The sequence below is a fragment of the Protopterus annectens genome, chromosome 11.part0 (genome assembly GCF_019279795.1).
Source record: "Protopterus annectens isolate FY-2018-M chromosome 11.part0, PAN1.0, whole genome shotgun sequence".
Classification (NCBI taxonomy): Eukaryota; Metazoa; Chordata; order Ceratodontiformes; family Protopteridae; genus Protopterus; species Protopterus annectens.
The window spans coordinates 871400378-871417545 of NC_056745.1; positions in this window are offsets into that span (position 1 = coordinate 871400378).

Sequence of the window (17168 nt, forward strand, 5' to 3'; positions counted from 1 at the left end):
TCTCCAGATGCTCACACTCAAGGCACTGCTCATTATGGAAAGTATTGATATCTGTGCGGTATCAGTAACTAGTTCAAGGCTCCAGACAGCACACCAGCACTACCAGGATACTACTCATTCCATACCTTCCAGTATCAGAACCTGAATCATAGCACATAGGGTGAGGATGTATCCATATTCATCAAGGATACCTACACTTCTCTCTACATGCTCTCTACAGGATATGTACCCATAGAATGTTGCACAGCAATGTTCTTCACACTCCACAGGGGTGGGGCCACAAAAACCCCTTAGCATTCATGCTCTATGAGCCTGACGAGTGTGTTCTGCAAGGCAATGGAGCCAATCATAATTGAAGTCAACAATACAGAGATTGGGAACCTTCACACAGTTGAGAACACCCAGTTTGGCTTCGTAAAATGCAGACCATGCCTCCTGAACTGGGAGGATTTCTTTGACAGTTACCCAGGCTACGGACGATTGAAATGAGCTCTACACAGCCTACCTATACCTTGCTAAGGCCTTTGACACCATTTCCCAGTCAGGTATCATAGATGAACTCACCAACCTGGCCATGAATCCATACATCACAAGATGGATTGCAAACTGGTTCACAGATAGATCCCACACATTACGAGTTGCTGGCTACATGTCTCTACACCGGTAATGACTGGTGTCCCCCAGGGTTCAGTCCTGGGGTCCCTCCTGTTTGGTATAGACTTCTCAAATGTACATGCCAACACAGAAGAGTTGTGGTTGACTAAGTTTGCTGGGAACTGTAAAGTGTTTGCTATAATAGATTCCCCGGAAGACAGACATATTCTCCAGAAGGGACTCTATGAGACAGATGTGTGGTGTCAGAATCATGGCCTCAAGCTCACTGTGGAGGAATGCATAGTGATCCTCTTTGTTGAAAACAAAATACCCACAAACTACCACATGGGTGTTACCCCCTTAAAAATAACAAGGTGATAAGGGATCTGGGGACACAAGTAGATAGTCATCTTTCCTTTGACAACCATGTTGCCAAAGTGATTGGGAGATCCTATGTGGCCCACCTAATCAACAAGGGGTTTGCATCAGGATCCAAAGAGGTAGTGTTGGCACTCTACTCTTGCATCATCAGACCCATCATTGAGTACAGTGCACCATTTTGGATGTACTCGACTTAGCATATCCAGCAGCTGTAGAGACCACATAGGTACCTCACCAAGAGGATTACTGGCCTCAAACAGTTGTGTTATGCAACACAACTGGTAAAACTAAATCTGTTCTTCGTTGCGTACCGTCTAATCAGATGCACACTCTGCTTAACATACAGAGCCATGTCCAACACATAACTGTTGACCATGCTCCATCTACACATAACAACATTGAGCCGCCCTACACATTCCAAGAATATGAACCTCATCAGAATGATGAATACAACATGCTGGTGGGATAGAGTACCATCCCAGACACTTGCCTTACTGTGGATCAGAGTCCCAATGTACATCAGACAGAACCCCTCGCTGACACTCTTCAATTGGAACCTTGATGAGTGGATGGGAAACAGACAATTCATGTCATTCATCACATCAGCAGCCCCACTAGAAAGGGGCTTAGGGTACTAACTATTAGGACTAGGCCTTGGGAGACTACCCAATGGTGTGGTGAAAGCTGCACAACTTGTGTAGGCTGATATATGCCTTCGTGGAGATAGCCTACTACATACGTATGAACCTATGTGACAGGTACATGTCTACAGATAGTAGATGTGTACTTCATTCTACAGTCATGTTGTACAGCAGGCACATGGACCACATACACTGTAATGCTTACAGATACTGGTGGCTGTTATGTACAGTGGTAGAGATGTGCACCTCATGTCTTTTGTGCCATTGGGATGTGTGTGTTGGGTGGGGCAGTCCTGGATGGCTCCCTGTCATGGTCACCCTCTTACACACATCTCTGCCCATCCATCTTTGGCTTATTATACTGTGTTCCCCCTACATATATATATATATATATATATATATATATATATATATATATATATATATATATATAGCCAGAGTGTGCAGCTATCACCACTAATGGAGTTAGTTCCCTAGGCCTCTGTGTAGTAGAGCTGATGAAGTGATCCATGGTGTGACAGTTCAGTTTCACATACACTCATCAAGGTTCCTCTGGAAGAGTGTCAGTGAGGGTCTCGGCTTAATGTCGGTTGGGAGCCTGTTCCAAAGCAAGGGAAGTCTGTGAGTTAGTAATGTATCCCTCCAACATGTTCTATTTAATGTTGTGATGATGATATCCCTAGAGCATGTGGTACAGTGAGCTTGGGTTTACTTCAGATAGCGCATGTACATCAGTTCTGCATTGGACATGGACCTGTCTGTTGGGCAGAGATCTCCTGAATAGACAGTATGCAACAGAGTCCAGATTGAGTTAAATTCAGACTTGTTGCATGGGGCAACTGTTGAGGCCAGTAATCCTTTTGTTGAGGTACTTCAGTGGTCTTTCCAGCTGCTGAAGGTGCCTAGTAAGATTCATCGCAAGTGTGTTGTGGTACTCTCTGACGGGTCTGATGACTGATGAGTAGAGGGAACCTCCTTTGACCTACATGCAAAGACCTTGGTCGTTTGTGGGAACACATAGCATGATTTTCTAACCACTTTGTGAATATGTTTCTTGAAGTAGAGATGACTATCCACATGTGTCCATAGATCCCCTATTATCACCTCCATATTTAGGGTGTTGGCACCTATGTGATATTTGTATGACTGTAGCTCGAGGGCATAATTTTTACACCACATATGTCTGACTGAGACCCTTTTTCAGGATGTATCTGTTGTCCCAAATATTGATTATGTAGAATCCAAGGTACACGCATGCAGGACAACGTGCACGGTCCCAAAAACAGCCAAGTCTGTGAACAAAAGTGGACCAGCACGAAAAGGATTGCTTGAAAAAGAATTTAATAGCTGACCATCAATCCATCCAAAGTAATGGTAATAACCATTACTGAAAGCAAACCAGTTTCGGCTTATGCAAGCCTTTATCAATGCCAAAGACAGTAAAAAGTCAAAAGTCAAAAAGTCTCCGCCATATTAAGCACTATTTATATCCCAGCTCTTAAAGGGACATACATCCAAACCATCAGATAGTACATTTTGCAATTCCAAAAGGAAAAAATTATTACATGGAAAGCAATACAACATGTATATTTATAGTTATGTTGATATATGAGATATATAGGTAAATAAATAAAATAATCATCATATATATTTCTCCTACTCATGAGAATATTGTTATCAAAATGTATATATAATATAGAGACCATATTATGCATATATATATAGCTATAATATGAAGTATGTACATATCTAAGAAAATACAATATTCCCAATGAAAAAAATATTACATGTTTATATTATAAGTTGCCCCATCATTGTTGTTCTGATATATTTAATCCTGGTCTAAACAGACCCCCCAGTTTGGTAATCCATTTATTTTCCATATCATTGAGCTTCTGGTGCCATCCTGCTTTGAAATTTCTATGTAAAATCATCCTATCAATAACAACAAATTTGAATGTAGCAGATGGGTGTTCAATGGTATGTTTGAACAATGCATTTGTTGTGCGTCTATTTCTGATAGCACTCATGTGCTCACCTATTCTGAATTTAACTGGCCTAGAAGTCTGTCAATATAAAAAGCAGAACAAGTGCACGTAGCTAAATATACCACCCAATCTGAACTACAATTTCCAAATATCCTGATGTTAAAGACTTGTGAAGTGTTCTTACTTGAAAACTCACTCGTTTTTAATACATATTTGCAAGCAGAACAATGGCCACATGGAAAACAGCCTTTTAGTATGTCTCCAAATAAGGTAGTTTGTTCAGGTATAGTGGGAATGTATCTCTTATAATGAGTAAAATATGAATTCATATTTCATCCCCTCCGGTAGGAGAAAAAACATCGATCAGGTAAGATTTGATTCAAAGTATCCTGTGATAATAGAATGCCCCAATGTTGATTAATAATGTCTGTAAAGCGATTAATATTTGTCCCATAAGTGGTTACTAACCTTAAAGGTTGATTGCGTTGTTGTGCAGAAGTTGCCAAGTCATGTGATTTATATTCCAACAGTTCAGTACGTCTTAGCCTATTGGTTACGTCCATGGTTGTAGAAATGTTATGTGCCTTATAGCCACGATTGATAAATCGTCTAGACAAATCAACACTAAAGTTAGAATACTCTTGTTCAGAAGAGCAAATCCTTTTAATCCTCTTAAATTGAGATTTAGGGATATTGCGGATGATGTGGCGTGGATGACAACTCTGAGCATGTAACAAAGCATTGTATTCTGGAAATTTTCTATGAACTGAAGTGGCTAGTGTGTTGTCAAAGAGCCTAGTAACCAATACATCCAGAAACACAATATTTTCTCGCTCAATATTGGCAGTGAATTTAATACCAAAAGAATTGTCATTAAGATAGGTTACAAACTCAGATAATTCCACCCTATCACCACGCCACACCATCCAACAATCATCCAGATACCTCCTCCAGATGTCTAGATGTTGTATATGTATGTTATGCTGACCATCATATATGAATGTGGCCTCATAATAACCCATAAAAAGATCTGCATATATGGGTGCAAACGAGGCCCCCATTGCTGTTCCCTTGATTTGCCAATAAGCTTTTCCATGATAATAAAAGATGTTTTTACGTAACACAATTTCTGTTAATTTAATCAAAAAATTGTTGAACCCTGTTGAATATAGATCATATTTGTATAGCCAATATGAAACAGCAAGAATGCCTAAATCATGAGGGATGCTAGTATATAATGAAGCCACGTCCAATGTACATAACCACCATGAAGATTCTAACTGAGAGTCTTTAACAATATTGAGAAATTCAGTAGTGTCCTTGATACGTGATCTAATTTGTATCAATAATGGTTTTAAGTATTCTGTAAGGAAGGCAGACAATGGTTCCGTTAAAGAACCTCGACCTGACACAATCGGTCTACCAGGGGGATGAAGTGGATCTTTATGTATTTTAGGTAGCAAATATAAATATTGTGGAGTAGGTTCATCCACCTTCAGTTGTTTAGCTACCTGCTCACTAATCACCCCCTGGTCAGCCGCTAAATCTAAAAAACAATCAATCTCTTCCTTAAAGTTTGAAGTAGGGTCAATACTCAATTCCATGAAAAAACTAGAATCTGATAATTGACGCAAGGCTTCATCTGTATATGTTTGGTAGTCCATGACCACAATAGCACATTATGACAACTTTTTTGCAGTCATCCACAAACTTTGATAAACATAGCCCTTCTTTGTTTGACTGTATTTCTGAAAAGTATACACCAGACAGGAGGGGTCCCAGGATTGAGACATGGGGGACAGCAGTTGTCACCAGCTTGAACAGGAGACCACAGTTCTTACCTTGCGGGATCTATCTGTGCCCCAGTTGGCAATCCATCAGATGACATACATATTTATGCACAGGTTGTTGATTTTGTGGATACGACATGTGTCTGGAATGTTGGAAAAGGGCTTTTCAAGGTCTATGTGGGATGTGTGTAGCTCATTTCATTGATGTATGTCCTGGGTGACTGCCTTGAAAACAGTCTAGCAGGTTTGGGAACCATGATCTGCCCCTGACCAAACCAAAATTGGTAGGGTTGGGTGTTTGTAGGCTCACAATAGCTCTGTTTATGAGTTCCATCATGATGGACTCCATAGCCTTGCAGATCAGGTTTAATAGGCTTATAAGACAATAGTTCCTATGGTCTGTTGTGCACCAACACTTGTTGAGTGTGCCAAATGTTGCTGTAACGCATTCAACAGTGTCATATCCTGTACAGAGGGTGAGTCTCAACAGACTGTTCAGGTGCAGGGTCTGTTTGTTTTGGAATTCACATATGACACAGCTAGGAAAACCATGTCATCCCATAGACGTCATGTTTTTAGGTTTGGAAAGTGCTGTATAACCATTGTATATGTGATTTCTGGGTTTTCGCAATCTCCAGGTATGATAATGGGCCCTTTTGTCAGTGAGAGGGGAGTAAATATGTATGAACCTGTCTGACAAGATGTTGGCAATGTCAGTCATGTACATGTATTCATTTACAGTTTGCACTGGCTCAGAACATATATGAGTTTACATTGATTATATATGACATTGCGAAAGAAAGCTTCACGGTTCTCTATGGACTCTTTGACAATATTTTTGCCAGAACATGGATTGGATAATGTTAAGAGTGCTCATTGTTTATTAATGATACTGATCGGAGATTTATTGATCTTCTTTGAATTTTCACTTTCTTTGAACAACTTAAGTACTTGTAGTACATAGTTTAATTATGACAGGAGTCCAATATATTATATGGGTCTGTTTTCATATAACTGTGTGCGCAAGGCATGATTGGTGAATAGTGACAAGTTTCTGGGGTAAGAACTGCAACTGACAGATATGTGTGGCCCACTGCTGTACTCAGACATGGCCTAAGTGTGTGAGCATGCCCAGTATGACCTTTCAGTATGTTGTTGACTGACATTTGCTTCATTTATTTAAGTGTGTGAGCATGCCCAGTATGGACATATATATACTATATGTGCGTGAAAAATCAAGTTGTTTTTTACTTCAGGGCTCACCTTTGTGTTGTACATCGACAGGAAGCATGCTGTGCCTGCAGGGCTTCCATGAGTCACTTTGCATAGACTTATCAACATTTATACATACAGGGGTGACAGCTATTATTTGTACATTTCTACCCAGGGGGCACACCTGATTGTTACTGTGGGTGTACATAGGATGAGGGGTTCACCTGATACTTATACACATTTGCTAGGCCTGCACTGCTATGTCAGGTACTCCATTTCAGTCTGTACTGTTGCCTATCATGCTGACTTAAGGCATACTACTGTACTACAGAACTTAGCTTCCAATTTCACGTATATTAGTTTGTGACTTCATAGCCTACCCAACCCACATCACACTGCCTGGCCTGCTGTTATCTGTCTGCATATGCCTGGAGGGAAGTTACTCATATGCCTCTTCAGAGGGCATGATACAGCATTTGTTTGTGTTTGCGTTAGCCTACAATTGTCCTGCTGTGACTGTGCCAGTGAAATTCTGTCATGATTTAGTGGTTCAGTTTTGTGACTATAGTGCACAGTATCCTGAGTTTGAGCCCTGTCACTGCTTTTTATTTCCTGCTGGGCAGACCTGACTGGTTAAGGAACAGTAAAGCAGGTGTGAGCATGTTTAACCAACTTTGCCTGACTTTGCCCAACATTGCACACCATTGCCCAATGTTGCCCAACGTTGCGCTAGTTAGCGCAGTGCACAGCTCCACGCAATTGTGTTTAAATATGCTAAATAGTGGGAAAATGTGCTTAGCACTGCTTTATATTGCTTAAAATAGGGCAATCATGCCTCAGGTGGTGCTGCAGGGCTGCCTATGTCGGATGCACATAGTACACTCCCTATATATGTTTGAAAACAGGTAGTGTCAGGTTAGGCATCCCTTTTATTGTATGTGCGAGTCAGAGAGAGGTGTCATTTCCAGGGTTCCTACTGAGTCAGTGTATGTGCTATGCATTGCCTCTTTGCCAAGGCCAGGGCATACTGGGCATGCCTTCTTCTGCCTACTGGGGCAGGCTCAGGTTGTTCCTCCTCTGAGTCAAGCTGTGCCTGTGCAGGCCTTGACAATGGTGGGGAGCTGTTTGGCCCTGCCCCATGCTGTTCCTGCTGCAGCTGTTTTTGCAGGATCATATTGTGTAGCATGGCACATACCATGACAATTTGGGTACATGTAGTTGGTGAGTACTGCAAGGCTCCACCAGATGTGTCCAGGCACCGGAACCGTGACTTGAGCATCCCAAACACATGCTCAATAATGTTTCTTGTTTGTGTGTGTGCCTCATTATGGAGTTCTTGTTCGGGTGTGTGTGGATTTCTGATGGGTGTCATCAGTCACGGCTCCAGTGCATATCCAGCATCCCCCACTAGGTGACCATCAGGGATGTCCCAATTAGCAAATCTCTGGTACAGCTGTGTCAGATGCCAGATGTGGGAATCGTGATAGCTTCCAGGGCAGCCAGCACACACATTCATTATTATGCCCTGTGCATCGCACACGACCTGGCAGTTGATGTAGGGGAAGCCCTTGTGGTTGATGTAGACACTACCCCGCTCACTGGGTGGTGCTTTGATGTGTATGTGCGTGCAGTCTATTGCACCCACCACCTCAGGGTATTCTGCTATTTGGTGGAAAAGGCGCATATTGCTGGCAAATGCCTCACTGGAATTGGGGAAATATACGTGCTCACCGACATGTGCTGACATGGTATCCAGGAACTGGTGCAGTACCCTGGATGCTGATGCCTGTGAAACCCCCATCATATCACCAGTTGGTTTCTGGAAGGTACCTGTAGCTAGTATTCGTAGGCCAACACATACCTTGGTATCCACTGGGATGGGTTCCCCTCTGTTGGTTCTGTGTGTGAGGCATGGCCAGCACAGCTCAACAATTTGCTGCAGGAGGTCTCTGTCCACTTTATAGTGCTCCACTATATCCAGCTCATGTAGCCCCTGGTAGGTTACCCTGGGTCTGTACACTCTTCTCTGTCTCCTCACTGTGGGTTGCTCAGCAGCATTCACAACATCACCACCCTCAGCACTTTGCACATGTTGGTTTATGATAGAAATAGCAGCCCCTAACATTTTGTCAGACTTAAGCTTTTTAAGTTTTCACTTTTTGTATACTGCAGTGTTGCAGAGTTCTTGTGAAGAAACAGGATAGACTGCTGTTTGCAGAGTTTAAAGTGCTGGGCTGAGCTAGTCTACTGCCTGTGTAATTGGCTGTTTCTGATATACTTCACCTGGCAGCTCTGCTAGTTCTCCTTGGTTAACTTTCTACTACTTCTTTTCCTTCCTTTTTCCCTTTCTGTTTCCACAAGTGGCAGCGCCGGGCAAACAAGTGCACATGTGTGCACACGCACGCACATGTGCGCACACGCTGTGTGCCCGTTTGCAAGAGATTTCAGATATATCCACAGCGTACACCTTTGGTTTCTTGTTCTCAGCTAGTACCACTGTAAACACCCCTCTTGCAATCCTGAGCAACTCAGGGCAAACACAAGCCACTGTGCTCCAATCACCTTACAGTCTTTCAGACATACCCCCTCATGATGTCACCTATCTTCTGCTCTACTACTACCCTACTCCTACACTTGCACCCTAGGGACATGGCTCACATGCCCGGGAAAATTGGGATTCATTATCCTTATCCTCATTTGCATAGGATTGCCTACTAATTATTGGTTACATCTCTCACACTGGGCTTCTCCCCTTAGCAACCACTACTCAGTGGCCATGTTGTTTTCAGCCTGCCATTCACCTGCATGGCAGAACAAGCTTTTTAGTGAAAATGCACATTTTTGGCTATTTTTCCCTTTTTTTCGTTTTATTTAAAGTGCAGCATGTTTGCGCGCCACTGCGCTATGCTTAAACATCGGCGATCAGGGGAAAAAATGGATTTTAAGGATTTACAACATTTGCAAATGCCATAAGGATTTACAACATTTGCAAATGCCAATGGCCATATATTTAGCCATTGGCATGCTTCCTCAACTAGATGCATCCTTTATTTGGAGCTGTCATAGCTCGTTTAGCTATTTGCAGAACGGTACTCCGTTACCAGCGGAGTACATTTCTGCAGATAACACTACTCTCACACAGACAGGTTAGTGTTTCCCGGATCGCAAATTTAGCTTTCAGCAACAAATGAGGTAAATTGCATACCATAACACTGTCCGTGCAAGAGTAGCTTTAGAAGCTCTCATTCACGCCTCTGCCGGCTATTGCTGAATCGCTTGGCAGACATATTGCCTGTCTGCCATCTTACACTACTCTTACACTCCGTGCAAGCCTTCATGAGTCCGGCCCCATATCACTTCCTATTTTGTTACACTTCCAGCTTTTATGTTTTTGTTCAATCTTACTCTTTTCCAAGTCCGTAATTTCAGTAATTATTTTTTCTCTCCACTTTCCTTACTTGCTCATACATTTAATGAATGGAATATATCATATTAAGATATTTTTGAGTGATGTATCTGTTAACCTGAAGTTTAAGATTTCGTATGCTTATTCCATATGTACATAATGTCCTGTATCTCCACGTATTTGTTGATTACCAAAAGCTTTTTGTTAATGTTATCTGTGTTACATTTACTCTCAGTTTATATGCATATGTGTGTGTGTGTGTGTGTGTGTGTGTGTGTGTGTGTGTGTGTGTGTGTGTGTGTGTATGTGTGTATATATATATATATATATATATATATATATATATATATATATATGTATATATATATTTTGTTTTTGTTTTTGTTTTTGTTTGTTTGTTTTGTTTTGTTTTTTTGTTTATTTGTTTTATTTAAAGTGATTTCATGTTTGTAACATTTCCTTCAGGGCCTCCACTGAAAATGGGTTAATCGGACCATTCAGAAGTTCCTAGTAAACAAATGCACATAAACAAAATAAGTGGCTGATCCAAAATCTTGCCTGGATGTGTCAGTCATCTCTGTACTTTGGTCATGCCCTTGCCTTTTTTGCACTTGATAAATTCTTCAGACTCTATGGAGAGCTGAACACCAGGCTTATCTCGTAACACATCAGATAAAGTTCAACAAGGAATACTACCATAAAACTTAGCCCACATTTCCTCAGGAATCCCAGAGGACTTCTTCTCCACAGGTTATTGGAATACTACAGTAAATGCTTTATTTCAGAATAGTGAATTAAAAGCACTGACTTCCATGTGTTGCAATACTTTGCCCACTGTTGCAATTAAATGACATACCTTTGTAAAATAAGAATGCAGTTGGTATACTACATGAGTGGGATTCCCTCCTTTACCGTGCTTTCTTCACATACAGTGTATTTATGGCAAGTTTGTGCAATCAGTTCTGCTTGGTAGGTATAAATATTAGCAAACTTTTCTTAAGAGGTAGTTATTTAAATCATGCTCAGTTCTTATTTCTGAGAAGCTTGCTCTTTATATGGTTTTCACTGATTCTTGCTATTTTTAGGTTCCCTCACCTTGAGCTGTTTATATTGTCACCCAGAAGACACATTAAAAACACTTTTGTCAGTGTTAGCAGTTTGTCTAGGTAAGCCACAAGATATTCACAGGTCCATAGGTAAGTACTAGGCTAGCTTCTCTTGCAGGCCATTTTAAGCCTATCCAGTTTCCCTTTTTGATTCAAAATAACCTATACAATTTGGATATAGATTAGCCTTACTCATCCCATGGGTGATAATTATGTATTACACCTAATAAAAATAACTGGGATTATAACATAGAAATGTTGAGGGGACCCATGCACTGGATAAAGCATTTAAGAGCTGCATATGTCCATTAGTAGTACAGGGGGCAGTCCATGGCTAAATTTTCTGTTTCTCACATGTAGATATAAGTTGTACTTGAGAATGGACAGAAATGATCTCTGCTTTGTGCATTTGTCTAGTCTGTTCCATAGCAGCAGTATCCTCGGCGAAATATACCTGTCTCTCCAAACCATTCTGTTGATGTTGATATTCCTCAGCTACATTAGTCCTTCTTTGATTTTCCACAGTCGTCTTGCATGTTCCTCATTAATTCCTGTTGGACAACTACAGTACACTTCAAGTACACAATGCCCTCTGCCATCGTGATGAGGATTTTCAAATACCTTCGATTTCTTTCTTCTTTGTTTTGACTTTTCTTTATCGATAGCTGTTTCCAGTATGCTTAGTTTAGAAGACAGCAGTTATTACCGCAAATAGATGAAACAAGCTAATCTTCAAAGTTCACATCAAAAAAAAAAAAAAAAAGGAGGAAGCCTTACTTAAAAATTATACTCAGCTGACACAAGATCAAGGTAAAAAAAATGAAAAGCCCAAAATATTATAAATCATTCCCAATGCACAAATCCAGACTACCTGCCAGTGATACCCTGAGTGGAGTAGTAATTGAAACACTGGAAGAAGTAGCCATTAAAAGTGGTCCTGGTGGATCTTTCTTAGACATTTGAAGCCATTCATCATGACAGCTGTGATCTTACTGTAGTATATTTTCTGTAGTTGCAGTGGCATAAATCATACCACACTGTTCTCATATGGTGGATGCCTTCAGGCCTACATTTCTGTTCTCCATTTCCCCTGGACTATGGAGTAAGAAAGGGCTCAGTCTTGTCGTCTTTACTTTGCAGTGAGTTTATGCTCTCAATAGGGCATTGGACTGGAAGAAAATATCTATCATTATATTAGTCTAATGACAGAAGGAGAGGTCTGTCATTATATTATTTTAATGATAACCCATTTATACAGTTTCTTCCCTCAGGACAACATGGTAAAGGTATATTCAGTTAATAAAGACATACAGACTATCTGCCAGTGGGCAGTGTTTATCAGGTTGATGCCAAACACATCCAAAACTTAGGCCAAGGCAGTTCACACTACTATGAGGGACTATTTGACTTTTTTCATGATAGATGTTGCTATGGCAGGGTGAATATGGCAATAGTGCATTACCAACACTTCAAAATGAATGCCAGTGCTATATTTGTAGCACTGAAGCACTTCATGTATGGTACTGTAACTGAAGAAAGCCACTTATTACAGAGACAGAACATTTTTTGGTCATCAACTTACAGATTAGTGAACTGCACTGGACATTGCATAGGGTAGCTATAGCTCTGTTTTCACTTCCTTGATGCATTGTTTTATGGTGTCAATAAGCTTGAATTTGCTAGTAAGGTGCAGGACTTAGATGAGCTGACACTTAGGGAAATATTTTAGCTGTTCTGAAATCTTTGTGCTGTGCTTGCAGCTACCGAATACAAGATAGCACACCACATTCATTAATGTGAGTTCTAAATGGTTATTCATGCCTTGACAACTGCAGCCCTTTACTTGGTAATCCTTGACACCAAGACTAACAGTTTACAGCTGATACAAAATTCTGATCCTGGACTACTTAACTGATATACCAGACTGGCATCCCATTACCACAGGATCATAGGATCATAGGAAGTTACTAGTTTAATGGCCCTAGGGCACTTACAAGCCTAACCAAGTTTTGCCCTTGTTTCTACAATCAGCACCTATTGCCCCTATCCAAGAGAGACAAAGGTGGAATGCCCAGGGTGAATTTATGGTTACCCATCCAATTGTCCAGATTGTGCTTGAAGAGGACCAAAGATGTTCTCGGCTTTACATGAACTGGGAGTCTGTTCCACAGGTGTGGTAACCTCTGGAACACAAATCTGTCCTTCCAGCAGGTTCTACTAATGCCACGTACCAGGTTAAGGTCTGTAGTGCGAGTAACCTGTGAGCCATTGGACTTACGGATATGCAGCATTTCCAATAAAGCAGAGTCAGAGATTGCCTTATACACAAGGTAGAGATTGTCTCTGAGTAGTCTATATGAAATGGAGTAAAGTGACAGTGATTTCAGCTGATCCACATAGGACAGATGCTAAAGACCTTGAATTCTCCTTGTGAGGAAACTTTGTGATCTCTCCAATTCTTGCAGGTGCTTGGAAAGGTACATACCAAAAGGGGCATTGTACTCAATCATTGGCCTGATGGGGGAAGAGTACAGGGAGGTTATAACTTCTTTTTTTCTGGAGACAATGCCCTTACTTATGAGATCAGCAATATAGAATTCCCTTATTTGCACTATGGATACATAGTGATCAAAGGTAAGGTTGCTGTCAGCCTGTGTGTCCAGGTCTCTCACCACTGAGTGCATGTTTAGGGAGTTTCTACTGTTGTGGTAGCTAGCTGGAACATTGGTCTTACTGAAAGGGATGATAATATATTTTTTTGCATTGAATTTAAGGCCATGAGTTTGGCACCAATCATTTGTGTGCGTAAAACCTTCTTTTAGGATGTCGACATAATTTGGAGATTCTATGACCACTCCCAGTTTGTAGTCATCAGCAAATGTTGTCAGCCATAGCCCTTTAGGTTTTGCTTGTACTTTGGAAAATAGATTCTGAACAGTAGCTGTTCCAGGACTGGTCCCTATGGAACACCACTGGTCATGGGTCTGCTGCTGGAGGTAGATTCCCCTATTTTGACTGTATGGGTTCTTTTGATGAGCCAGTTAACAACCCATCTAATGATATAAGGGTTGATACCTAGCTGGGTGAATTTGTCAATAATGCCTGAGTGGGGAATAGTGTCATTATGTATCATGCAGGACTTGCACAGGCTGCTGGTTTGTTTTTGCACTGTCTTCAAGCATTAATTTGTTATATCTGACCACAAATGACTTGGGACCCACTTATCCAAGGAAGCTCATTGTACCATACTGTACCATATGGTCTCAACAAAGTATTGCATTCTGCCTCCCTAGGTTAGCAGGCAGTCCCATATTTATAGCCGTAAACTTCTTGGCATTCTAGTTTTTGGTATCAAGCCCTGCAGGTGCAGAACCTACTTCAGCTGTGGATGAGAGAGTATTCGATAATGCAGACATCTTTGAGCTGGCCTTCAGTGAGAGAACAGCCAGTAAGTCACAAAGTTTCTTTAACTTACACATCATCTGTTCTTCATTGATTTTCTTTAAACATATGGTTGTGCTGCAAACGCCCTGATAGCACCTGGTGTGGACTTGACTTAGTTTTATTTAAAATTGCTTATTTGCTTGTCTTATCTTATTTATTTATTTCATGCATTTTATGTTATTATTGTTATCAGTGTTTTATGAAAAGTACCTTAATAAAGCTGAAGCTGAATCTGAAGTCATCCTGTGTAGCAGATATTTGATAAATCTGTGCATTTTTTTCAGCATGACAAAAATGGATGGGTTATGATAACACGAGTGTTGAGGACTTAGCACTGTTAATGATGATTTGGGAAAAGTATATGATGCCATCAAATGAGAAAGATGAGTACAAACTGGCTTGACCACTTTGCAAGTCTGTTCTGACCCACAGACCCCCCCCCGCCCTTTCACTGACCACAAGCTCCACTGTGCGCATTTTGGTATTTAGGGTTCATAGTTCTGCATGCAGATGCAGCCATTCACAGGTAGCATTTATGAAAATGAGTTTCCCAGAACTCTGTAATGTTAAAAGGCCTGTAAAGTATGGGATTTATATTCCCTTATTATGCAAATCCTGGCCAGGGCAGCGGTCTAGATGCATACATGGAAATTTTGCTTTGCACATCTATACAGTTCATTGAAGGGAATCTGAATGGAATGACCATGCATGGATTGCTGATGTAGGTGAATAATTGAATGTGTGAATGGGAGTGAATCTGCATGCATAGCTGCATATTCCTATGTGTGTGAGAGTACTGGGATAGTGTATGACTTGGTCCATGACTTTCTGTACATGAATGACTATTTTGAGTGTCAGGTGTGTGTGTGTGTGTGTGTGTGTGTGTGTGTGTGTGTGTGTGTGTGTGTGTGTGTGTGTGTGCATGTGTGTGTGCGTGTGTGTGTGTGTGTGTGTGTGTGTGTGTGTGTGTGTATGAGTGTGCATTTGGGTTGGGAGGGTGGCCTAATGGTTAAGGTGTTTGCCTTGCAAACACAAGGTACAGAGTTTGAGCCTCACAAGGGATAATTGGCTAGGCTTAAAATGGCTCGCAAGGACAGTTAGCCTAGTACTAATCTATGAACCTATGAATGTGTGTGCGTGAGTGTGTGTGTGTGTGTGTGTGTGTGTGTGTGTGTGTGTGTGTGTGTGTGTGTGTGTGTGTGTGTGTGTGTGTGTGTGTGTGTGTGTGTGTGTGTGTGAGTATGAGTGTGCATTTATGTGTGTGCATGAGTGTGCGTGTGTGTGAGTGTGCGGGTGTGCGCGCGCGTGCGCGCGCGTGTGTGTGTATGTGTGTGTGTGTGTGTGTGTCTCTCTGAAGGGAGTGCCCATACCTGTGTGGTATCTGTGCTACACAGTAGTAGATGTAGTTGAACCCCACTGAGTAGGTTTTTTTCTACTTCAGTGGAATGAATCATATTCATGCAGATTCAAAATACTAAGATAGTGTCCTTTTGGGATAGTGGATGATTATGAGTTGTTAAAAGTCACAGCAGCACAACTCATCACATTGGTGCAGAGCAAGCTGTTCTGTGACATGATTTTGCATAAATACAGGCCACAGTGTAAGAAAAATGAAGAATGGTCAGTGCTGAGGTTGACAGTTTATTTCACTAGTGACAGGTCATCCATCTTTGACATTGAATTAAAGTCTTATCAACCTATAATGAGGCATCTTAAATGGACGTTAAAGATACCATCACACTTATATGAAAAAGAGCAGGAAAGCATCCACAGTGACTCTGTCAAACTTTCCCTTTTCTTTATAAATACAACCTAGGACCTTTACTGTTAACAGGCAGTAAGAATAATAGGATCAACGGGTCAATAAAAAGTAATCAAATAAATAATTAAAACAAACTTGGCACATTTTCAATAATTGTAGGCAAGCAACAGAAAGACATAACTAAGAGTAAGGTTTGAATCTAGGACAGCATTAACATTTTACTTTATTAGGAGCATTTTTTTTTACACTGCATCCATTTTAAAGAAAGGTACATGACCTTTTAATTGACTAGCATGAAATAATCCACTCACTTTTTGCTATTCTTCATGTTTCCTATTAACTATGGAATATGACCTTCAATTTCTTATGGAAATATTTACATCCCTCCCTTGTTATACCATCCCATATCATTTGCACACCTTGTCCTTTTTAATAACAGAATAAAAGTGTTTAAATGGAATTGTAGTACATATTTTTGTCAAAAATGCATTCTCTTTCTACATGAAAGAAGGAAAAATAAGCACCTGAAGCATTCAGTGTGAAATATAATTCTTTCTTTTTCCAGGAAACCCACAATTCAATTATCAAAGAAAATGTGAAAAAAAAAAATGTATAAAACAATCCATGCTATCAGTTCCATATATCCAGTTAAAGGTCACTCTAGCTAAAGCATATATAAAGTGGGTTAACAATAAAAGTGTGTGTGTGTGTGTGTGTGTGTGTGTGTGTGTGTGTGTGTGTGTGTGTGTGTGTGTGTGTCTGCATGCATCATATATGTGTGTGTCTTACAAACAGCAGCAGAATGCAAATTACTCATAACTCAATAAATGCTGTGTTGCTGCAA